Below are 23,973 nucleotides of genomic sequence, written 5' to 3'. Positions count from 1 at the left end.
GCGCATGTCAGAGACACCCGGTAAACCAAGGATGTTCCTTTAATACCAGATGCTGAGAGCCACGAAAAGGCACGACAGAGTAAGAGACATAATTGTGGTTTCTATATCACTTTGCCGCTTGACCTGGAGCGAACGAGTACAGAAACCTTTATCAGACTTCTGTTTTCTTTTCTTCCCCAATATTTCTAAATTTTTAAAATCAAAGTATAGTTGATGTACAATATTATGTTACAAGTGTACAACATAGGTTATACTCCATTTATAGTTATTATAAAATATTGGCTATATTCCCCGTGCTGTACAACAGATCCTTGTAGCTTATTTTCTACCTAATAGTTTGTACCTCTTATTCCTCTACTCCATCCTGCCCCTCCCCGCTTCCCTCTCCACAGTGGTAGCCACCAGTTTGTTCTCTGTATCTGTGAGTCTGCTTCTTTTAGGTTATAGTCACTAGTTTGTTATATTAGATTCCACATACAAGTGGTCTTTAGCTGTCTGACTTATTGCACTGACCATAATGACCTTCCAGTCCTGCCACACTGATGCAGATGGTGAAATTTCGTTCTTTTTCATGGCTGCATAGTATTCCATTGTATATCTATGGCACAGCTTCAGACCCCTGTTTTCTCGATGGCAACATGGCAGGGGGGGTCTCCTCCTCTCTCCCCACAACCCCTTCTCTAAATACAACAGACGGGGCCTGGGGTTCTCCAGGGCGGGTTCTCTCCTGCTTTATCTGTCCCTGCTCAGTGGCCGACAAAGTTGCCCACCTCATGGGTCTCAACTTCAGGGAGCTCCAGAAGGGCATCACCAGGCTGTGGGTCAAAGGAGGTAATGAGCTGGTGCAGAAGGGCCAGAACGTGGAGCAGTGCCAGAAATCCCTCGGGGCCCTGGGCAAGGCTGTGTATGACAAGATGTTCAAGTGGCTGGTGGTCAGGATCAACAAGATCTTGGACACCAAGATGCAGAGGCAGTTCTTCACTGGGGTGCTGGACATCGCTGGCTTCAAGATCTTGGAGGCGTGTCTGGCCTCACTTTGGCATAGCCACCCTCCTTTGATAAGAGCCTTTTCATCAAGGTTCTCTCGCTTCTCACCTTCGACCTGGGACTGGCCAGTCTCAGTCTGCTTCTGGCTCTCCGGCTTCTGGCCTCCAGAATGTCCCATCTTTCATGTATTGGCGCCAAGTCACAACAGACAGAATGAGTGGTGCGCTGGCTGGAGCCAGCCTGTCCCGGCTCACCAGAGCTGATTGGGGGAATTTTCAAGAATTCTTGAGAGCTGGTCAAAACCCTGTAGATAACATGTTCATGGTGCATTTACACCATGGAGACTGGCCAACACTACAAACCAGGAGCTTTTTTTTGAGAGAGAGAGCTGATTTATCAGCACAGCACTGGTGGTCCCCGTTTCTTGCCCAGACAAATGAGACTCAGGCCTCATCACAAGATGGGTGCTGTGGGTCAGGAAGATTTGACCTTCGTGATTAGGAGTCAGGAGACCTGGTTCTGGACTCGGGTTGGCCACCAACCAGCTGTGTGGCCTTTGGACAGTGGCTATCCCTCTCTGAGCCTCAGCTGTCTCAACTCTAAAATGAGCCGGCTGGAGGTGATGACCGCTAAGGTGCACTCCAGCTCTGCTCTCCTATCATTCCAGGACTTCTGTTAGCCACAGCTGGGGTTTAAAAAAAATAATTTAGCTGCATTTCTATCAGGCTTCCCTAGTGGTTCAGCTGGTAAAGAATTCACCGGCGATGCAGGAGACCCCAGTTCCATTCCTGGGTCAGGAAGATCGCCTGGAGAAGGGAACAGCTACACACTCCAGTATTCTTGGGCTTCCCTGGTAGATCAGCTGGTAAAGAATACGCTTGCAATGCGGGAGACCTGGGTTCGATCCCTGGGTTGGGAAGATCCCCTGGAGAAGGGAAAGGCTACCCACTCCAGTATTCTGACCTGGAGAATTCCATGGTCTGTATAGTCCATGGGGTTGCAAAGAGTCAGACGTGACCCAGCGACTTTCACTTTCAATTTCTCTCAGGATCTAGGAGGCTAATTTGGCTGCTGTCTACAATAGAACCATTTAATTCCATAGGTGGAAAGGGCCTTAGCAGAGTCTCAAACTGTACTGCCTGGAGTCCTGGGCAGCTGCTGATGGCCAGCCAGGTGGGGCTGGGAAGGGAGGAAAATGCCTGCGCCAACAGTGGGGCATGTGCAGTAGACAAACAGGGCTAGACTCCCAGCCCCGCCACTTTCACGCCATCGTGCACCCCCAGGTCCCCATCTTTAATGGGGTCACCAATCATTCTTGCAGATGCAGCTTAGCCAGCGTCTGACACATGTACACGCTCGATGCAGGTGGCTCTGTGATCACAACGGCCCCTCTCCTCTGACCTGTTTTTTGTAAGACCCTTCCGTGTAGGCTTTCATGAAGAGAAAGCAGTATCTGGTTTTTAAAAAATGAATAAAAAAGGCTTGCAAATCCCTCAAACCCCTTCATCCTCCAGATGAGGATGAGAAAAACTAGACAGAGAGACCTATCCAAAGGCACACGGGGTGGGGGGTAGTCAGACCCACAAAGCATCTCAAAGGATTTCTCTGCCTAGAAAGGAAATGATTCTTTCCACGTTGGTGCTCATGCACCGCATGAGGCTGGAGTTTGAGTTTTGGGTGCTGCAGCAGCAGTGGGAGGCTCAGGCAGGCCCTGTGGTCGAGGTGCTCCGAGCCTTCACGGGGAGGGGGGCCGAGAGGCACTTCTCACGGGGCCTGGGAGCACCGACTGGGTAGTTGGTGTTAAGGCATCTGCGGCCGTGCCACACACTGGCCAGCTTTAGCTCTGCTGGCGACCCAGCCCTCCGCCCCTCCCGGGGTCAGCTCTGTCTGCATATGGGCTGACCCCCTCTTTCTATCTTCACCCCACAGTTCAGCAGCTTCGAGCAGCTGTGCATCAGCTTCACCAAGGAGAAGCTGCAGCAGTTCTTCCACCACCACATGTTCACGCTGGAGCAGAAGGAGTACAAGAGGGAGGGCATTCAATGAGTCTTCATAGACTTTGGCCTTGACCTGTAGGTCTGCATCGACCTCCTGGAAAAGGGACCCCGCTTCTCGAAGGAGGGGCTTGGAGAGAGGTCGGGACCCTGAGTGGGGCACGTCTCAGGAGGGGATTTCACAGGGACCAGTGCTTTTGGGGGAATCAGCAACACAGCTGACGGCTCTGGTTTACCTGACCTCAAGCTCCCTCTCTAAAACAGCACAACATCCACTGCAATGGCCACTGTTAGCTCGGCTGTATTAGGCCTTCACTCACTGGATCATCATAAGCTCCTGTGTGCAGGGGGTAATTTATTATAACCATTTCATAGATGGGAACGCTGAGGCACCAAAAAATGAAGTTACTTGTCCATGGTCATCCATCCTATGAAAGGCAGAGTCAGGTTTTAACCGTCTAATAGCCTCCCGTGTAATCACACCATAGGGAATGTTTTAGCAAATGGCCCTCACTGGAGAATATATAAGATTAGTAGATGCAAACTATTTTATATAGAGTGGATAACAACAAGGTCCTAATGTAGAGCACAGGGAACTATCGTCAATATCCTGTGATAAACCATAGTGGAAAAGAACATGAAAAAGAATATGTCTACATACGTGTAACTAATCACTCTGCCGTACAGCAGAAAAAACACAACATTGTAAATCAACTATACTTCAGCAAAATAAATTTTTTAACTGGAAAAGAAAATAAAAAAAGAATATGTATTGTTTGATCTTGGCCAGAAATGGTAACACTTGCAGAGGATTAGGACTCTGCCCTTCCAATAAACTGTGGAAAGTTCTGAAAGAGATGGGAATACCAGACCACCTGACTTGCCTCTTGAGAAACCTGTATGCAGGTCAGGAAGCAATAGTTAGAACTGGACATGGAACAACAGACTGGTTCCAAATTGGGAAAGGAGTACATCAAGGCTGTATATTGTCACTGTGCTTATTTAACTCATATGCAGAGTACATCATGAGAAACACTAGGCTGGAGGAAGCACAAGCTGGAATCAAGATTGCCAGGAGAAATATCACTAAGATGTGCAGATGACACTACCCTTATGGCTGAAAGTGAAGAAGAACTAAAGAGCTTCTTGATGAAAGTGAAAGAGGAGAGTGAAAAAGTTGGCTTAAAGGTCAACATTCAGAAAACTAAGATCATGGCATCCAGTCCCATCACTTCATGGCAAATAGATGGGGAAACAGTGGCAGACTTTATTTTTTGGGGCTCCAAAATCACTGCAGATGGTGATTGCAGCCATGAAATTAAAAGACGCCTACTCCCTGGAAGAAAAATTATGACCAACCTAGACAGCATATTAAAAAGCAGAGACATTACTTTGCCAACAAAGGTCCATCTAGTCAAGGCTATGGTTTTTCCAGTAGTCATGTACAGATGTGAGAACTGGACTATAAAGAAAGCTGAGCACTGAATAATTGATGCTTTTGAACTGTGGTGTTGGAGAAGACTCTTGAGAGTCCCTTGGACTGCAAGGAGATCCAACCAGTCCATCCTAAAGGAAATCAGTCTTGAATATTCATTGGAAGGACTGATGTTGAAGCTGAAACTCCAATTTTGAAAAGACCTTGATGCTGGGAAAGATTGAAGGCAGGAGGAGAAGGGGACGACAGAGGATGAGATGGTTGGATGGCATCACCACCTCAATGGGCATGAGTTTGAGTAAACTCCGGGAGATGGTGATGGACAGGGAGGCCTGGCATGCTGCAGTCCATGGGGTCACAAAGAATCAGACATGACTGAGTGACTGAACTGAACTGAACTTCCTTTGCAGGGGGCATCAGTTCAATCCCTGGTTGAGGAACTAAGATCCCACGTGCCTCGCAGCATGGCCAAAGTAAATAAATAAATAAATAAATAACACTTGCAAAAAGAAGGAAAAAAATCCATCAGCCCAATCAATTATTCCCCAGTTGATTGACTCATCCCGCTGACAGTTCATGGCCCCTGAACTAGCAAGGTGACGTTGATAGAGTGGCTTTTGCACTCATGACAAACCTAGTCCTAGGGGAAGAGGGAAGTTAAGTGCAGCCAGGACTCAGGTGTATTTGAATAATTGACGCGGGAGGCAAGCAGTGTTGCGGTCAATGCCAGTGCCTCCGGTTACCACGGCATTTGTTGAACCTCTGTGGGTTTAGCTTTGGGGAAACGACGGGCTTAGGACCGAGCTGTCAGGAAAGCTGCTGTTTGACTGGGCATCAGAGCTGAGCTTTTATGATCTCCACAACCATGATGATGCCCGTTACTGGCCAAAGGGACTGTGCCACTGCCCAGAGCGGACTTGGGGCTGAAGTGCAGTGCTCCACTTCACCCCCTAAGATGAAATGAAGAGGGCTCCGTGTTTGTAGCAATGGGACATCCCAAGTCAAGGGGGGGCCTGTGCACTTCCAAGAAGGCTCTAAGATGGGGCCTGGAGGTGACGAACGTCGTACACCACATAGCAGAAGGAGAGCCCAAAGGTGCTGGCTTCTCATTTGCATCCCTAGATTCTCCGTGCTCAGGGGGAAGAGCTGAAAGATGCCTTCCTCTTTGCCTCTCCAGCTGGGGCCACCTGGAAAAATGGGAACCAGACAGTAGTGTGTGGCCAATGACTTGGGCCCATGGCGCTGGATGGATGGAGCCCCGCTCCCACCAGGCAATGTGGTGGTGGGGGAGGGAGCTGTGCTTCTCAGCTTCCCAGCAAGGAGAGAACAGATGCTCTTGTAGGGAGTTCTTCACGTGGCATGGGATTCCACGGGTCAAGGCCAATTGCTGAGCCTGAAGTAAGATCAGCCATCCTGGGTAGAAGGATGAGTCAGGGAGGCTCAGGGTGACCAGCAAAGCCAGACATGCAAGAGAAGGTCACACCTGGCAGAGAGTAACTGGGGAGTCCTTGTATGTGGGCACAGCTCAGAGATAGGGTGCCCTACACAGGCACTCTGCAAATGCCCAAGACGTGGGGCTTCTGGGACATCACAGGACTCCAGGCAAGTCATCAGGACGAGAACTGGAGCCCTGGGAGACGGGGCCGGGGATCTGGCTGTGAGGTCTGAAAGGTGGCCCTGGGGCTGAAATGTAACCAATGGCATCTGCTCCCCTCCAGGAGGGTTACAACATCACGGGCTGGATAGAGAAGAACAAAGACCCCCTGAACGAGTCAGTGGTGGGCTCGTTCCAAAAGTCGAGCCTGGGGATCCTGGCCCTTCTCTTCAAGGAAGAGGAGGCTCCGGGCATGGCTGCCCCCTCATGTGTCCAGTCTCTCTGTGCTGACGCCCTTTAGTGACCAGGAGAAGAAAGAAGAAAACCAAACTCTCGTATTCAACTATTGTTGAATGAATGAATAAATAACAAGTTGCTTGAGATCGTCTATGGATGCCAGTGCAATAAAGAGATGCAGAAGCATCCTGGGAGCTTCCATCAGCCGACACAATCACGGGGCCCATACCACCTCTAAGGAGAGCAATATTGCTTCGGAGGAGCGGACACCCAAATGCACTGTGCTTATTTTCTGCTTCCCGCTCTCCTGTCTGAGCCAAATGTCAAGCCCAGCCCTGCCTCCTACCCTGCTGAGGTCCTGTGGCCAGCCCCAGGGGAACACCCAACAGGGCCACCACTCAGAGGGACAAGAACTGCAAATATTCCTGGGCTCGAAGATGTGCTTGCCACCAACATGCAGTTCCTCTGGAGTCCATTTCTATGCCTTTGGTCGCCTCTTTCATTCAAGGGGTCCGTTTCCTTCTGCAGAGGGCACAGAACCACAGACCGCAGGGCAGGAAAGTCCCTTAGAGATGGTCCAGTCCAACTGCACTGTTTCAGACTGAAAACCCAGGGGATGATGGGACTTGGCCAACATAACAAGTGGAAATATCAATGCCTCAGGTCTTGTGCCAGTGGGTCTTCTGGGCTGGTCACAACTTCCACAAAGTTTGGGCATTACTGGAAACATGTTTCAAAGTGCAGAAATGCAGCCAATGGGGGAGATGTTGCACATAGAATGATTTCAGTACTTCACAAGGATCTAGCTTTCCTAAGGCAGAGTAGGCCACCCCACCGTATCCCAACTGGAAGAGGAGGGTTCAGTAGGGAGGTTTAAAATAGGGAGGGATTTGTCCATACAGGCATTACGATTCCTTCTAGAAGCAAGATTCTACAGTGAGCCGGCACTGAATTCAGAGGATCCCTCTTCTTGTAAAACCTGTCACTCTGGGCAAGTCCCTGGACCTCTGAGAGCATTGCTATCTAACAGAACTTTCTGCAGTGGTGGAATGTTCTCTTCTGTCCAATACGGCTGCCACTGCCCAATACGCTGTCCGGTACGATAGCCACCAACCACGCATAGCTCGTGTGTACCTGAGAAGTGGCTGGTGTGACCAGAGAACTGAATTGTAGTCATAGTTAAATTAATTAAACTCTAAACAAATACCTCTCCTGAGCACAGGTGTCCTGCCACACCACCACCGAGCTAATGCTTCCTTTCCCTCCAACCCCAGGAGCAGTGGAACAAGCTGATGACCACCCTGCACGGCACCTCCCTCCATTTTGTCTGCTGTATCATCCCCCATGAGTTTAAGCAATCAGGTACCTCATAGGAACATGCCTCCCAGTTGGAAGCTTTCAGGATGTGTGAAGTTGGGGTTCGCTCCACATTAAGTCCACTTGTAATCACAGGTTGACTGGGGCAGAACCGGGCATTGAAAGAACCTCCAACAATGGATCATCCGAAGATCACGTTCTAGCTGCTACTTTGTACAGCAGAGTGGGCTGGTCTAGCCAGAGTCACACTCAGGAGTGCCTTTGGTCCTTGGCTGAATTGTGGGGGATCTGGAACCCCGCCTGGGCAGTGACAAGAGGAGATGAGGACATGGATATGCAGGTCAGCGTCCTTGAGGGACAAGCAGTGGCCTCGGATACCCCAGGGTAGTAACTCCCTGTCCTGTTCCTCCCTCTTGGCAGGCGTGAAGGACGCCCACCTGATCGTGCACCAGCTGGCTTGCAACGGAATCTTGGAAGGCCTCCGGATTTGTGGGAAGGGCTTCCCAAACAGGCTGCGGTACCCAGAGTTCACACAGAGGTGAGCGGCAGTCTTCCTGATACCTCAAGCACAGTTCTCGGTGTCCGCGGTTGGCTCTTGACAAACACAGTCCCATTGGAGAGGCACTGTGGGCACCTGATGGACACTGTCTCATTGTCACCACTTCTGTACACAATGACGCGACTTTTGGAGGCCAGCACCTGCGCTTCTTTGCCTGTGGGCTCTCTCTGGCTGCAAAAGTCTGCTTTGCTCTTGGCAGGCTGAAATGATCAGCAATTAACGACCCCCACCCCGGTCCAGCAGCAGCCCTCAACCGATAGGACTAAGGACAGTTGGCATAGAAATACTTCAGCTCCCCAACCCTGGTGATGGGCTAACTCTGAGGCATCTTCTATACTGGCTGTCAGACAGCTGTGTGTTGGTAAATGTTTAACAACGGGGCTCCAAGTTAAAATTTAAAAGAAAAAAAAAAAAAGCCCTGATTTGTGGTATCTACTGATTTCCATGGTATAAATACTCCCACCATGTGGTAATTTCAAGCTACTAATGTGACATCACTGTATGCGGGGTTGGTAAGAGACGCACAGAGGCTCTTGTGAGCTAGGGGGAGTGGGTCCCGCACACCAGGGTCCCCCAGTAGCATGAAGCCCCAGATGCCTGTGATGATAACTGACTCGATAACATGCTTTTTGCTGGCTTCCCTGCCCCACTCCCCAACTCTGCCACCTCTCAGATAAACTACTTGCACTTGAATCCTGGTCTCAAGTTCTGTTTCTGGGGAGCCCAAACTGAGACCTCCATCTTAGGGGTTCTTTTACTTTGACCCCCCTCCCTAACTGCTAGAACACATGGTCACAGATGATGGAGCAGGAAGGGTCAGTAGAGGTCATCCTGTCCAAGCCCTCTGAAGTCCCTAACTGAGGAACGACTAAAGGGGCTGCTGGCAGGTCAGGAAAAGGACTGGTTCTGCCATGCCTGGAGGAAAAATCAGGAAGGAAAGATTTGGTGTCTTCCTGTAAGCCCCCTCCTTCTGCCTGCCATGGGCCTCTGCAAATCAAGTCTAACACCTGACTCAAAGGCCATCTCACGGATGGATGGTGACCGTGCAGGCAGACTTTCTGGGCTGCCAGCTTGGGGGTGATGGGGACTGTCATTGTCTCTCCCAACAGGTACCAAGCGCTGAACCCCGGTGTGATTCCTCAGGGGTTCATAAGCAAGAAGGCCTCAGAGCTGCTTCAGGGGTCCATCAACCTGGATGTCAATGAATACAAGATCGGACACACCAAGGTAGGGTCTTCTCCCTCAGCCTTGTCCCAGGAAGGTGGGTGTCAACATGTGAATTCCAGTTCAGCTGTGGACCAGTTGGGTCAAGATGCTGAGAGCCTCTGTTTCCTCTTCAGAAAAATTGGGGCTGATAAAGCCAGAGGACTAAGATTAGCGTGCGTGAGAACTCAGTTCAGACAGAGTGGTGTTCAGTGAACAGGAGAACTTTTCTTAGGACTGCATGGGCCCCAGATTTCTAAGAATAAAAGGAGACGACCTGAATCAAGATCCTGGATTGGACCAGAGCACCATGGTACGTGTACAGCGAGCTCTGGGGGTGAAGTGCCCAAGCCCAGCCCACCCACACTGCGAGCTCTGGCCCTGAGCTGGCAGGTGAGTTGGGGTTGACTCAGACTGAGCGAATGCCCGGCCCTGACTCACAGGGCCTGTGTCTGCGCCACTTCCTGGCCCTGCAGAATCCTGTCGGGATTGGAAGGGCAAGGCTGAGGGTGGGAGGTGTCCCTCGACAGCTGCCCAACCAGCCTGCACCCCGACGTGACAGCCAGGGCGATGTGGGAAGGGCACTGGCTTTGCATCAGGCTCAGCGCGGGCCACCAAGCAGCCCTGAGTGGGTCGCCTGCCTGGCCAGGTCTCGTGGGGGCCCAGGCAGGCGCAGCTTCTCCGCTGGCCTGGGGTGTCTGGAAGCCCGGGGAAGTTCCAGGTTGCATGTGCCTCCAACACCGACGGAGCACCTCCTGTGTGCCAGGCATGGTTCCAGGCTTAGGGATATGCAGGTGGACAGAACAGAGTCCCTAACTTCCTGCAGCTTGCTCTGTAGCCAGCGGTGTTAGCGGGATTCCAACACCACTCTCAAATCTGCCAGCACCATTAGCTTTGGCCTCCTGCACCATTGAGCTAAACTGACTTATGGGAACTTGGTCACAGAACTGATGAATACCTGAGCCAGAAAGAACCTCTGAGTCTAGCTCCTTCTCCTACCCCACCTTTGATGGGTGGGAAACTTAGGAAAGCCTGGAGAAGGTGTAGAAGTCACATGCCCAATTTCACAGAACTAGGTGGGACAGATCAGGCCTCAGGGCTCCCCGGCCGTAGTCCTGTGATCAGGGAGGCCGGGGCTGACATCGCCTGTATCTGACACAGCTGTCTCTGGGCAGGCAGACTGCACCTTGCTTAGTCCAAGGGTTGTATTGGGCACCTCAGGTCCAGGTAAAAGCCCGGGGCTGCTGGGGACAGCTCCGCTCCCTGGGGGCCAGGCAGGCTCTGGCGGGAGGGGCAGAACAAGGGACAGAATGACTCTGCCTGTATGCAGTGTCCCCGCCTGTGACGCACGTGGGCTCTGCCCCACCAGCCACATGCTCGCCTCACTGCTCCTCAGAGACCAAACCTTGACCACATGCAACTTGGAAATATCAAGCCCAATGTCTCTACCCCATGACGGCTACTCTTTGGGGTTTTGGTGGAAAGAGGGCAGGGGGAAGAAGCATCCTTTTCCACCTTTTTCCTCTCAGTCAACCACATAGAGGATTCATCTGAGGGGGTTCCAACCCCATATCCGTGGGACCATGACTGTCCCAAGCCTGCTTTGTGAGGTAGTAAAGAAGGAAGAATTGATGCTTTTGAGTTTGGGGCTGGAGAAGACTCTTGAGAGTCCCCTGGACAGCAAGATAAAACCAGTCCATCCTAAAGGAAATCAGTCCTGAATATTCATTGGAAGGACGGATGCTAAAGCTCCAATACTTTGGCCACCTGATGCTTAGAGCCGACTCATTGGAAAAGACCGTGATACTGGGAAGATCGAAGGCGGGAGGAAAAGGGGACGAGAGAAGCTGAGGTGGTTGGATGGCATTACCGACTCGATAGATATGAGTCTGAGCAAGCTCCGGGAGTTGGTGATAGACTCCCATCACCTGGCGTGCTGCAGTCCATGAGGTGGCAAACAGTCAGACACGACTGAGCGACTGAACAACAAAGAAGGAAGGCCCCTTGGCATCCTGCTGCCGAGCAGTCACCTTATATAGCAGTGAGGATCCTGATAATCTGTCACAGTTTACTCAGAGCTTCACAGTCTGCAGAATCACTTCCCTCCCATTATTTCATTTTTATAGTAACCCTCTAGGGGAGGGACTGACACCCCCATTTCCCAGATGAGGCACTGAGATGTGAGGAGATGTGTCCAAGGTGACCCAGCTAGTAAGCGCCAGGCTAGGCTGAAGCCCATAGGAAGGTCCACAAGGAGCAAGAGGAGACAGACGCCGGGGCTGGGGTGCTCTGCCGGGCAGGTGTCCAGGCCGACGCCAGCTGTTTCCCGGGGGCCTCAGACGTCGGCACCAGGGTCTCCAAACGCTGAAGGACCCCTCTGAAATATCGTTCTTTGCTTTTGAACTGCCACCCCCACCCCCACTCCGAAGCATCTGCCATTGGTGAGCCGGGCTATTCCCAGATCACCGTGTCTTTCCCCCAGGTGTTCTTCTGAGTGGGCATCCTGGCCCACTTGGCATCCTGCCAAGACCATGACCACGCTGCAGTGGCGGCTCCGCGGTTTCCTCGTGAGGGTCGAATTCAAGAAGATGCTGGAACGAAGGTAGCACCAAGGGGGTGGGCTTGAAGCCTCACCCACTGAAGCCTCACCATTCACATGGAGCAGCTGGGAACCCCTCCACACACACGGCGGTCAGCTCCACCAGTGACAGTGGGCAGTGTGGAGGGAGGCTGACAGCGTCTCTGCTGGCCCGAAGGACCCTCAGCAGGAATTTATTTTCCCACAGTTCTGGAACCCAGGAGTCTGAAATTAAGGTTTTGGCAGGCAGGCTCCCTCCAAGGCCTGCAGAGGAGCCTCTCCTGCCTCTTGCAGTCCTGGTGGGCCAGGCCCTCCTTGGCCTGTGGCTGCCCCACTCCAGTCTCTGCCTCTGTCCTCACATGGTCTCCCTTCTTTCTATAAGGACACCAGTCATCTGAGGTCAGCCACCCCCGCACTCCAGGATGGGGGCTTCCCAGGTGGCACTAGTGGTAAAGACCCTGCCTGCCAAAGCAAGAGATGTAAGAGACGCAGTTTCGATCCCTGAGTCGGGAAAATCCCCTGGAGGAGGAAATGACAACCCACTCCAGTATTCTTGCCTGGAGAATCCCATGGACAGAGGAGCCTGGAGTCCATGGGGTCACACAGAGTCGGACACGACTGAAGTGACTTAGCACACACAGACACACACACTCCAGTCTGACCTCATCTTACCCTCAGTAATTCCATCCGCAAAGACTCTATTTCCGAATACGGTCACAGTCACAGGTTCTGGGAGGCAGGACTCCAGCATATCTTTTAGGAGGGGACACAGCTCAACTCCTGACAGGGACCACCTAACACAAACCTTTCTCTTTACAATCGACAAGTCACTCACAGTCTTCTTACTTGATCCAGATGATGATGCTGAGAGAGGGGTGTGGTGGGGCCAGCAACCCCATTTTACAGATGTGGAAACTGAGATCAAGAGGGTGGTTAAGGTACTGGGCCAGAGAGAGTCACGATCAGAACCCAGAAGTCTTCATTCCAAATGCCTGCCCTCAGAATTGTGTTTTTCAGCCATCTCCCTAAAATGGGAATCGGAAAAAAAGCTCTGGAGGCCCTGTGGTGGACTCTGGCCCTCTGTGGTCACAGTATAAGTAATTAAAACAGTAGTGAAGAAGTAATAACAGTAGTGAAGTCCAGAAAGCCACCAGCAGGCCCCCTGTGATCCGGGCAAAGGCAGGGACATAAGTCAGGGGCTAAGTGGTGGGACTCAGTGTCCAGGAGCCCCCCACTGGATGACAGCTGAAAGAAGCTGTTAGGGGCCAGGAGGGCTGATTCCAGAGGCTGCAGACGATGGGATCTGAAGGCTGAATGGACCATTCCGGTGAGGGAGTGGAAGGAGGGGCAATGCAGGAGGAAATGTCTGAAAGGAGCTGGTTCCACTGGGGAGCCCAGTCCCCTATCACCCTCCCCCCATACCTGCATTTTAACCACTGCGACCCTGGATTCTTTTTTGCAGAATAGGCCTGAAGGTCATCCAGAGGAACACACGCAAGTTCCCGCAGCTGCATTTCTGGGGCTGGTGGAAGCTCCACAACAAGGTGCGGGCCTCGGGGCCTCGGTCGTTCCGGACACAGGGGCCTCTTGGGGGTGGGAGGCCTCTTAGGGACTAGGGAGGCTGCAGGGACAGCCTGGAAATGAGGGCGCCTTGGAGGAAGAGTGCAGCCTCCTTTCAGACAGGGGTTGACTCCCCCTGAGAAAAATGACGGTGTGTCCTCCCAACTTTCAACTTATCCCTCAAAATAAAGCCCTCTGAGGATGCAGAGCGCACACCCCGCCCCCCGCTGAAATGTGGGCCTGGCGCTCAGTGCCTCACCTCTGGGCATGCTGAAGCCCCTTCAACTCCTTCAGTGAAGTTCTCAGCTTTAGGAAACCATGGGATCCCGTCTCTCCTTTCCCAGGCTGTTCTGAGGCAGTGAGGGTGAGTGAGTCAGCCCGGTGGTGGGGCTGCAGGTGCCCAAGCAACCAGGCCACTCTCAACCAATGCAGGAGTCCACGAGCCACCTACTCCATGCGGGTCGGGTCATCTTGGGGCCTGGCATCCCGCCCGGGGACCCCGTTATGAGGAAGCACGCCACTGGACACCGGGGGCAGGGCTGCTGTGTGCAGGAGGCCGGAAGACGGGGTTGTCTTGAGGGGTGAGGTGTTCAGGGCAGCTACGAGGAGGGCTGGATAGGCCACAGGTCATCTCTGGGGGCCCGGAGCCCCCCACAGCTCACGCAGAAGCTTCTTTCCCCTCCCGTAGGAAAGGACTTTCTAACAATTGGTGCTGACCACAAGTAGAAAGGTTGGGTGGTGGTGAGGGGCGCGGATAGTAAATTCTGCATGGCCAGAGGAAGCCCTGCACAGGCCAGCCTGCTGGAGGGCTTGAGATTGCAAAGGGAGCTAAGTAAGAATTTCTCAAATTTGGACATCATGGTACTCTCCCCGCCTGCTCTATGTCTGACCTTCTTTCCTTAAATCAACTCCCTGTTTTACTTTGAAATTTTTATTTTAAAAGGAAACTTCGCATCCTTACCTGTCTCATCCCCAGCAAGTTATCCATAAAAACTGAAGATTTAGGACTTCCCTGGTGGTCCAGTGGTTAAAATCTCCATGCTCCCAATGCAGGGGGCATGGGTTCAATCTTTTTTCGAGGAGCTAAGATCATGCATGGCCTAAAACAACAAAACAAAACAAAACAAAAACCCTGTAGATTTAACAAGTTCTTTTCCATGTTCAAAAAAAAATTTTTTTTTCAAAATCATTTATTAAACCATTACTTTTCAAACCTTAAAAAATTTTTATTGTAGCTCATTTACCATGTTGTGTTAGTGTCTGCTACAGAGCCAAGTGAATCAGCTACATGTACACATGTATCCACTCTTTTTTGGATTTCCTGCTGTTCAAGTCAGCACAGAGCACTGAAGAGTTCCCTGTGCTATACAGTAGGTCCTCATTAATTAGCTACTTCATACATAGTATCAATGGTTTATATATGTCAATTCCCATCTCCCAATTCATTCCTTCTTCCCCCACCTCCCACCCCCCTTCCCTACCCTGGTCTCCCCCAGTGAAAACCCAAAGGTTACCATGCGATGGTGGAATCCATCTCGCCCGCCCCGCTCAATTTATGAATTACCCTTCGGGAAGCCCCAGACCAACAACCTTTAAGATTCCTTCCAAGCTAGACATATGTGACCACAGATGACAAGGGGACAGAGCCTGAAAACTTTTCTGCCTCTTTACCAGGAAGGGAAACTCACTAATTAAACATAGCAGAGCAAGTTCCTGTTCCAAGGAGTAAAAATGTAAAATTAACTCAAAATCCTTCATTCTTAGTATGTTAACTAAACTCTAATCTGATTTAACTAAGCCGGATAGGATGATTCAGTGGAAAAAGCAGCACTCTGGGGGAGCTTTTGCTGGGATAAAAAGTGTTACTTAGTTGCAAGTGATGCTTACCATCACCTTGTTATGCAAACTTGTTATGCACAGCAGGATTCCCAGATTCCCACAGACCAGGCTGGTGAGGACAAGTTTATCTGAAATCCTCAAAATGAGGCAATGCCTCCACCCTAATCCATTTCCATTTCCTAATCTATCCTGGTGTTTGCCCTCCAGAAAACTGTATCCACTGATCAGGAACTATCCCCGAGGGCCTATCCCGCCTACTCTGCTTGGTGCTCTCAGGGCAGGATGGACCTGGGAAGGGGCGGGGCGGGGCTCCTGGTCTGGCGGGGATCCTTGTCTAGTCCGGCAGAGGAGCGGATGGGCCCAGGCCCTCTCGAGGAATGTGTCCAAACCACAGAGAGGTCCAGACCGTACAGGAGCCGCTGCTTCCGGACGAAGGCAAAGTAGGCCCAGCCACAGGGCGATGGGAGGGAGGGAGGTAGAGGCCAGAGGCAGAACACGCCAGCTGAGTGGGAGCAGGAGTGAGCCAGCTACATCGTGGGAGACCTGGAACGGCACTTGGGGAATTGGACCGTCATGCTGGGGAGAAGATGAAAGATGCAAAAGAGAGAGAGTGAGAGAGACAGAAAGACAGACACAGAGAAAGACAGAGTGCAAGAGAGTGACAGAGGACTCTGAGTAGGCAGAAAGACAAGGGAAACCTGAGCTGTAAATTCAGCCAGCGCTCCTGAGCACTTAGAGATCAGACATAACCACAGGGCACGGCAAGACTGCGCCTAAATGTGTCTCTCGGCTCCCAGAGCGACCTGAGGGCGGGTCCTGAGCAAAGATGGACCTGTGGTGGGTGATCAGGGATGCACAGCTGCAGCGAGAGCTTCTTTCCACGCCACAGGGGGTATGAGGGCCCATTGGAGGCAGAGCCCCCATGCCACCTGGCAAAGCCCACCCCCTAACCCTCTATGGTGTTGCTCACTGCCCAGATAAAGCCACTCCTGAACATGGCCCGGCAAGAGGAGGAGATGAAGGTCAAGGAGGAGGAGCTGAGGAGTGCCATGGCCAAGGCGCAGCAGGAGCTGCTAGGCAAGGTCGCGGAACTGGAGGAGAAGACGGCCATGCTCAACTGGGAGTACGACCTCACCGGCCAGCTGCAGGCAGTACGTGGGGCCTTGGGCAAAGTGGCACGAGCTGGGGGCCTTGGCACGAGTCAGACCCAGAAAGGGAAAGGAGGGTCACCTTCCAAGAAGCCTTGTCCATCCAGGCCATGGGGAATTCCCAGTCTTACCTTTCCTTCATTGCCACGTCACCCTGACCCAACTACCAAAAATCTCCATCACATTCCTGTTTGCCCACAGCAGCAGGCTGGGTACACACACATACAGCACATGCTGGGTCTGGGGTATTCTCCAGACATTGGGGGGGGGGGGCGGTCACAAGATGGTGGGAGGAGCACCCCTGGCTCCCCTGAGGACCTTGGGACCTTGCCCTCTTTTCTCTGACTCCTTTTCCTCCCCCATCAAGTGCAAACACAGTAGGGAGAACAAATGACCTAGTTTCCGTGGGAAGCCGGACTCCCAACACGATGAGAGGGTTCCCTGCCATGACCCTGCTAGTGTACAGAGGTCCTTCTCTGATTTGACCGTCACAACCACCTCTTAAGACACCCAGTTCTCACGTGTATCTTCAGGGTAGAGAAGTCCACTTGACTGAACTTTGGAGACTAGATCACGGTCTCAAGGCTATCAGTAGAAGACCCTTGACCCGTGACCGGGAGGGGCCCAGTGCCATCTCGACCCTCCCTGCTGTCATGGCCATGTCTCCTTGGCCAGCATGGTGTCAGCACTTGCATCGTCCACCCACCTTCCCTAAGCTGTCTCTAACATCGTTCCTCCACAGCCTCTCCACAGTCCGGAGAAGTTGCTCTGGCTGGGACCCTCATTTGGTGTTTGGGAGGCTAAGACCAAGTGAGACCACAGGGATAAAAGGATAATCCACTTATAGAAGCACCTTCATGATGACCCTTTCCCTTATTTTGCAAAGAATTGAATTTCCATAAATTTATGCCACAAACTGAAAGTCATCTGGCTGGTCTGGTCTTCTACCTACATGGCTACTGACCTCATCTCAGGGAGACCCCAGGGGACACCCCTACTTACTGCCTGTGTGCCTTCTGACAACTCCACCCCCCTCTGCATGTCGGTTCTCTCAACACCTGCCTGGCTTGCTTCTCAGCATTGTTCTAAGGATGAACTGTGGACTATGGAACCGGATTGTTAACACAAAAGTGCTAAACCAATGCTGGGAGTTATTTGGGTGGAGAGGCCCCTCCCCATGGGTGGATGGAAGCACAGTCATACCCGGGGTCAGCGGACCAGATGGCAGAGCCTGGACTTCTCCTCGACCACTCTCCTAACACCTCGAGGTGCATCTGATCACCTGGGATCTCGTTAAGATGCAGATTCAGATGAACAGGTCATAGGTGCGGCCTCAGATGTCGCATCCTAATCGGCTTCCTGGTGATGCTGCTGCTGCTGGTCTGGGGATCATGGTCCTGGATGACCCCTGGTCCCGCACACTGTCAAGGAACTTGGAGATGGCCTAGCCCCCGTCCAACCCCCAGGACACGTTTGCTTGGGGCCCACCAGCCCCAGGCCAGTTTGCAGTCATTGTCCCCTGCAGGTGCTGGGACCCTGCCTTTGACCAACGCTCTTTCCTCCACCAGGAGCAAGAGAACCTGCTGGATGTGGAGGAGCGCCTGACCCCAATGATGAAGGCCAAGATAGGGCTGGAGAGCCTGATCTCCAAACGCGAGAGCAGCTGGAGGAGCAGGAAGGCCTGTCAGCCCCGTTAAGCGCCGACAAGCGCAAGCTGGAGGGGGAGCTGAGCGACCTCAGGCGGGACCTGGAGGGCCGGGGAGACCATGCTGGCCAAGACGGAGAAGGAGAAGCAGGCGGGGAGGCCCCAGGCCTGATTCTAGTCCTCCCAGGGCCAGGGAACTCCTAGTCCACTCACCCTGCAGGAGCCACACCCAGAGCCCCCCAGCAGTGCTGCCTGGGACCCGAGCCGCCAGCCAGATGCAGCTATTTTAACTTAACTCAGCACAATTTCAAAGGCGGCTCCTCGGTCAACCTGGCTGCATTTCGAGGGCTCAGTAGCCACGCACAGCCCGTGCTACGATGTCAGACAGAGCAGCTGACTCGGGGCCAAGGGCTGCTCCCCTCATGGGGACACCTGGGCCTGGCTGGGTCTCCTTGTGCCTGGGTTCCCGGGTGTCTGCCTGGCCCACTGCCCACTCAGCCTCAGCATCCCTGGAGCCCTTCACAGAACATCCCTCTGCACCACGAACCATATCTGCAACCCCCCTTCCCAGAAGAAGCAACCCTGTTGTAAGGCGGAGTCACCTTTAGTTGCTCAGTTTCTGCCCAATCAAGCAGTTGTTTCCCCGGCAAGCAGCTCCCCGGCTCCTGGTACTGCCTGGCTGGCCCTTAGCCCCAGGCCCCCTTCCAATCTCACATGGATGGGACCCCCCAGCAAGGGAAGGTGGACCGGGGTATCTCCAGCGCTGAGGTGCACACGAACCACCAGGACCTCGATAAGATGCAGACTCTGGGCCGGCAGGTCTGGTGTGGCTGAGGGGCTGTGTTCCCAACAGTCCCGGCGATGCTGTGGCTGCTGTCCGAGCACCAGCCGTTGAGGAGCCGAGGCCTGATGGTGTCCTCACTGCCCCCTCACCCCGAGATCCTGACTTGGCTGGGCATTGGCATCTCCCGGGCCCCCAAGTGACCCTGGGGTGCAGCCATGCTGAGGACCTCCTCTCGAAGCATGTGCCCCCGCCCCTCTGCCCCCAAGGATCTTCCCAGCCTTAAAGTCCCCCACCCCACCTCCCGGCCCTGGATCACAAAGTCCGTTCGCTGATTGGGGACCTCTCCCTTCGAGAAGCCTCCATCGCCAAGCTCCAGAAGGAGAAGAGGGCGCTGCAGGAGCTGCATCAGGTGGCTACTACCTGCCTCTCCCCTTGAAGGAGCAGGTGGAGCTCGGAGACAGGAGACCCCTGTTCAAATCCCAGCTTTGCCACCCCTCAGCTGGGGGCCCTGGGAAGTCACTGAGTCTCCCTGAATCACAGTGCCTTCGTCCATCAAGCAGGCACGGGCACTGGCAGCCTCCCTTCCAGGTTTGCTGTGGTGGGGTGATCGTGGCATTTATCACCCAAACTAGAACAGGTTCAGAGTGAAAGGGGGCAGCAGGTGTGGGTCAGAATGGTCCAGGCACCAGGGAGGGATGCTCCTAGCATTGTAAGGACAAAGTGGGCCCATGGAAGTGCCCTGGAGCTCTAAAGCACCAGCAAACCTCGATTCATCGCAGCAACACAGATGTGAGCTCTTGAGCTCACAGGGCTCTGACTGCGGAGCCAGCTCTGACCACCCGTCAGTGCCAGCGGTGGCACGGAACACCTCCGAGCCCAGACAAAGGCTCCAAGAGCAAGTTGAGGCCCCGAACCAGACTCAGCGGACCCGCATCCCTGTGTTTGCTGACATCATGGATCTAACTGTGTCCCCAGAGCGCCTCTCTCTGCTGCCTCCGGCAACACCTCCCCTTAGACTCTGACTCTCCATCATATCAAACCCAGGGCCCCCTTTTATAACAAACACACTCAGTTCTCATTATTCAAGGTGGTGAAGTCACTGAATTAGCAAAGCCTGAACCTCTGCTCTCAGGGAAATACAGGGTTAGTTTCCTGCAAACCTTTGGTCAGCGTTTTTCTCAACCCATTAATACATCATACATATGATTTCGATGAATACATTATCCTGTTTTATGTGTGTTTCTGTTGAAAAACACATAGTGTTTAGTACATATTGTTGATTCCTTGACATTGAACTCACGGGCAACCGTCACCGTATCTCAGGCCTGAACAAAGCTCATCTGACACAGACTTTCTCTGCAAAGCACTGCAGAGCCTTCTTGTGTCAGGAACACCAGGCAGCTTGGTGGCGTCGTAAGCAGTGAAATCACCAAAATAGAAGCACCGATGTAAAAAAACAGGCACTAAACAGAGCAGGAAAAGGACACTTGTTTGCAGTAGGAGCTGAACCGAGATGATAGAGCATCATTTATCCAACCTCAGCTGGGAATGTGCTCCTCAGGCGGCTTGACATTTTCGCTGCTCGGCGTGTCTGCGAATGACCCACAAAAGCACCATGAGTATTGATCTGGGGATTACAAATAAACTTTAGCGAGTAGGTCAATTGGCAAATAGATAACTCACAGACAATGAGGATCAACTGTATTTTGGAAGGCCCTCTTACTATCCTGAATTGAAGACAACGATAATGTAACTAATACATATCTTCAGGAAAATCAATTGGGTGCCCTTCCATATAAATGGAGAAATGAGTGACATTAATTCATAATAAATAATGAGGCTGTCAAAGTGCGAAAGCTCAGGTGGATCTGAGAGTGCAGCCTGCCCGAGCCCGTCTCTGACGGCTGCAGATGGGCACTGGAGGGGGTGGTTGGTGACTCAGGTAGCCAAGTGTGGGTGCCGCCAGTGATGAGATTTTACAGAACAGAGAATAATTCTCAGGGAAGTTTCAATAACAAGTAAAATCCTCTCTCAGTTTTCATGGTAGATCATTCTTTTAAAATGTAGTGTATACTAAATGAAAGAAAAATTTTGAGTTAAACGTGAAGAGGTGCTGAGTTCTAGGTTCAGAAGGGCATAAATAGTTGTTTACTTACCTGAATGCCTGGCTGGACTGCAGAATTATTCTTCATGACCCATCGTCCAGAGCAAAACCAGACATTCAGCAAAACCTCACCCACATAGTGAGGACCCCAAACATTAAGACAACCAGAAGCCACACCCCTGCAGACTTCCTATATGCCCCTTGGAGAACCAGAGCTCCCAGCTGCCCCTGGGGTCCACGTGCGGCTGACGGGAGATCAGTGTGCCCTGGCCTCACGCATCACTCAGGAGCATGTGCTCTGTAACTGATCACTGACATCATCAACTCGGCCCGGAAGTGATGGCAGAGAACTAGCTCTGTTCAGTTGCTCCCACCCGCCTCATGGGACACATGCGTGTATCTTTCCAGGAAATCCTTGGTGACCTGCAAGCTGAGGAGGACAAGGTGAACCACCTGACCAAGACCAACAGCAAGCTCACCCCCCAGATCCACAAGGTAATGCCCCGTCCCTGGGCCTGATTCTACACCCTGATGGCCAGGTCTGTCCATTCTGGGAACCAGGAAGTGAGGGTCTTTCTATGCCACAGCTAAGGAACCTGGCCCAGTCTGGTTCTTTATTGCATTCTGGCCTCAGACATCCCCCTCCCCCACCACACACACAGCTCTACTTTCTCTTGTATTTTTTGTCTCCGCAGCTGGAGGATAACTGGAAACAGGAAAAGATAATTTGGGCGGAAGAGGAAAAGGCTCGCCGAAAAGCTGAGAGTGACCTGCAGATTACCACCGACCACCTCCATGAGATGGAGCTATCCACCTCCAGGAGGTGGTGGGAAAGCACGCAGTCTTTCCTTTCGCCCGCAGCAGTGTCAGCAACGCCGAGCACTTCCTGGACAGTGCGGTGCTCAGGGCCTTGTGTACTAAACGCACTTCCCCAGCACCCACTCCGTGCCAGGCACGGTGCCCGGCACGGAGGATCAAGGAGGCAGGAGTAGGTGCTCCCTGTGCTCAAGGAGCTCCCAGCCGCACACAGGGCCATGGACGCTGGACAAGAAGCTGATAGTGAGCAAAGCGGCCACCCCGGAGGGAGGGAGTCTGCACAGAAGCCTACAATCCGAGCTGTCCAAGATCACGAGGAGAGGAGGGGGTATGTTATCAGTGTCATCCTGGGGATAACGCGGAGGACAGGTGGGGTGAGAAAAGCTGGCAGCAGGAAGACAACTGGGAGGCTACTGCAACAGTCCAAGCAGAAACCAGAACCGAGTCAGAGGCCAGGGAGAAGGGAGAGGAGGAGGCAGGTAAGGAGGGCCGCTGTGGGGCAGAAGCTGCATTGTGTCCTTGAAGCACATTCTGCCTAAGGCAGGTCTACTGAGCACCACTGGCTGCTCAGAGGGCGTGCGCAGCCAAATCCTCTCAGCCTCTCTGGAGGCACACCCAGAAGGTGCAGGTGGGACCCTGGCCCATCTTCCCCATCCAGCTGCTTGGTCTCTGGCCTTAGTTCTCACACGTGGCTCCTGACACGTGGGACTCATGTATCAGGAGGAGACAGCCTTTGGTGGCAAGTTTTTGGAGGAATGTTTTCCCTAAAAACGACAAGTGTTTTGTGCGATTCTGGGGTCTGCAGACTATAAGCTGCACCAGAGCAGTGACTTCTGTCCGTTTTGTTCACTGAAGAGTCCCTGGAATCCCAGGCGATGTCTGGCACCAGGAGGGACTCAATAAGTAAGAGGCAAAATAATAAACGCACGAGTGAGTGAATGAATGGGTGGGTGGGTGAGAAGCCAGTGGGACAGAGTCTAGGGCTCGGTGGGGTGACTCATCTATAGGGTGAGAAGGCCAGGAATCGGGGTGAGGGGGTCTCAGCAGGGTCAAGGTCTCCCCCAGCTCCACTCCCACGCCAGCTCACTAGCCCAGCCTCAGAGCTTTTCCTCAGGAGGGCAAACCTCCTCCAGCAGGAGGGAAATGGAAATCAATTCTGTCAACTCTAAGCATGAGGACTAGCAGTCTCTGAATTCCACATTGCAGCGGAAACTAAAGGAACGCCAGGTCTGTCCGGGGTGGAGGAGACCCGGCTCCCCTCCTGAAATGCACTGGCCTGGGCCTCGGCCCCTGGCTGCTGACCGGCTGCTGCCACAGAGTCTTCAGAGACGGACTCAAGGCCGCCTCACGCCGGCTTCAGTTCCAAGTCCTCACGGTGGCCGCAGGGCGCTCCACGATCTAGCGCTGCTCCCTCCCTAGCTCGTCCCCCACCGTCCCCCACCACTCTGTCCAGGCCAGCCAGGCCGGGCCCCTGGGGCGGTTGTGCACACCCCAGCCTCCCTCCTGCCTCAGGGTCATCTCATCGCACACTGTCTGCACCCTGCTTCCTTCTGCTTTTGACAGCGTCCCGCATGGGCTTAAGCTGCCTTCTCTCATTTCCATCCCACAAGGCCGATGGGTAGGTCTCTAACCTCACGCCGGAGAGAGAAATTGCTCTGTCTGCTTATTTGCCTGCTAGGCATGAATCGAGGAGCTGGAGCAAGAAGAGCTGGAGGCTGAGAGGGCGATGAGCCAAGGTGAGTGAAACACGCCCACCCTTCCTGGAGTCAAAAGACCCAGGGAAGCCACAGTCCAACCGGGTGCAGAAACTCCTCGGGAAGCCAACAGGAGGAGGACAGGGTTGCAGCTGGAAGGGCCTTGTTAGTTTCTTGAGCGCCTCCTGTGTGCCCGGCACGTGCTACACGTGCATACTGATGACGACAAAAGACCCACGGATGCTCTGTGCTGCGGTCCAAGCGGAGGCGGCAGCAGTAGCCTGGGCGCCTGAAGACTGAATTCAACTGGCCAAGGCAGGGAGGAGGTTCCAGGCAAAGGGGATCAGATAACACCTGCATGCGCAGGTAGAGGTGTGGAGGGGAGAGCCAGGAGTGCAGGGAGGCTTGTGGGGAGGGATCCTGCAGGGAGATGAACCCAAACACACACACTCCAGCTTCAGCCCGGTGGGACTGGGGGG

At 53.0% G+C, this 23,973-nt stretch overlaps 1 pseudogene; it reads left to right on the top strand.

Moving 5' to 3' along the window:
* LOC122432893 overlaps positions 1-23,973 on the top strand; it is a 40,055-nt pseudogene that overhangs the window by 12,607 nt on the left and 3,475 nt on the right.

Source organism: Cervus canadensis, chromosome 32 (genome assembly GCF_019320065.1).
Source record: "Cervus canadensis isolate Bull #8, Minnesota chromosome 32, ASM1932006v1, whole genome shotgun sequence".
Lineage (NCBI taxonomy): Eukaryota > Metazoa > Chordata > Mammalia > Artiodactyla > Cervidae > Cervus > Cervus canadensis.
This window is presented reverse-complemented; position numbering and strand designations above follow the sequence as displayed.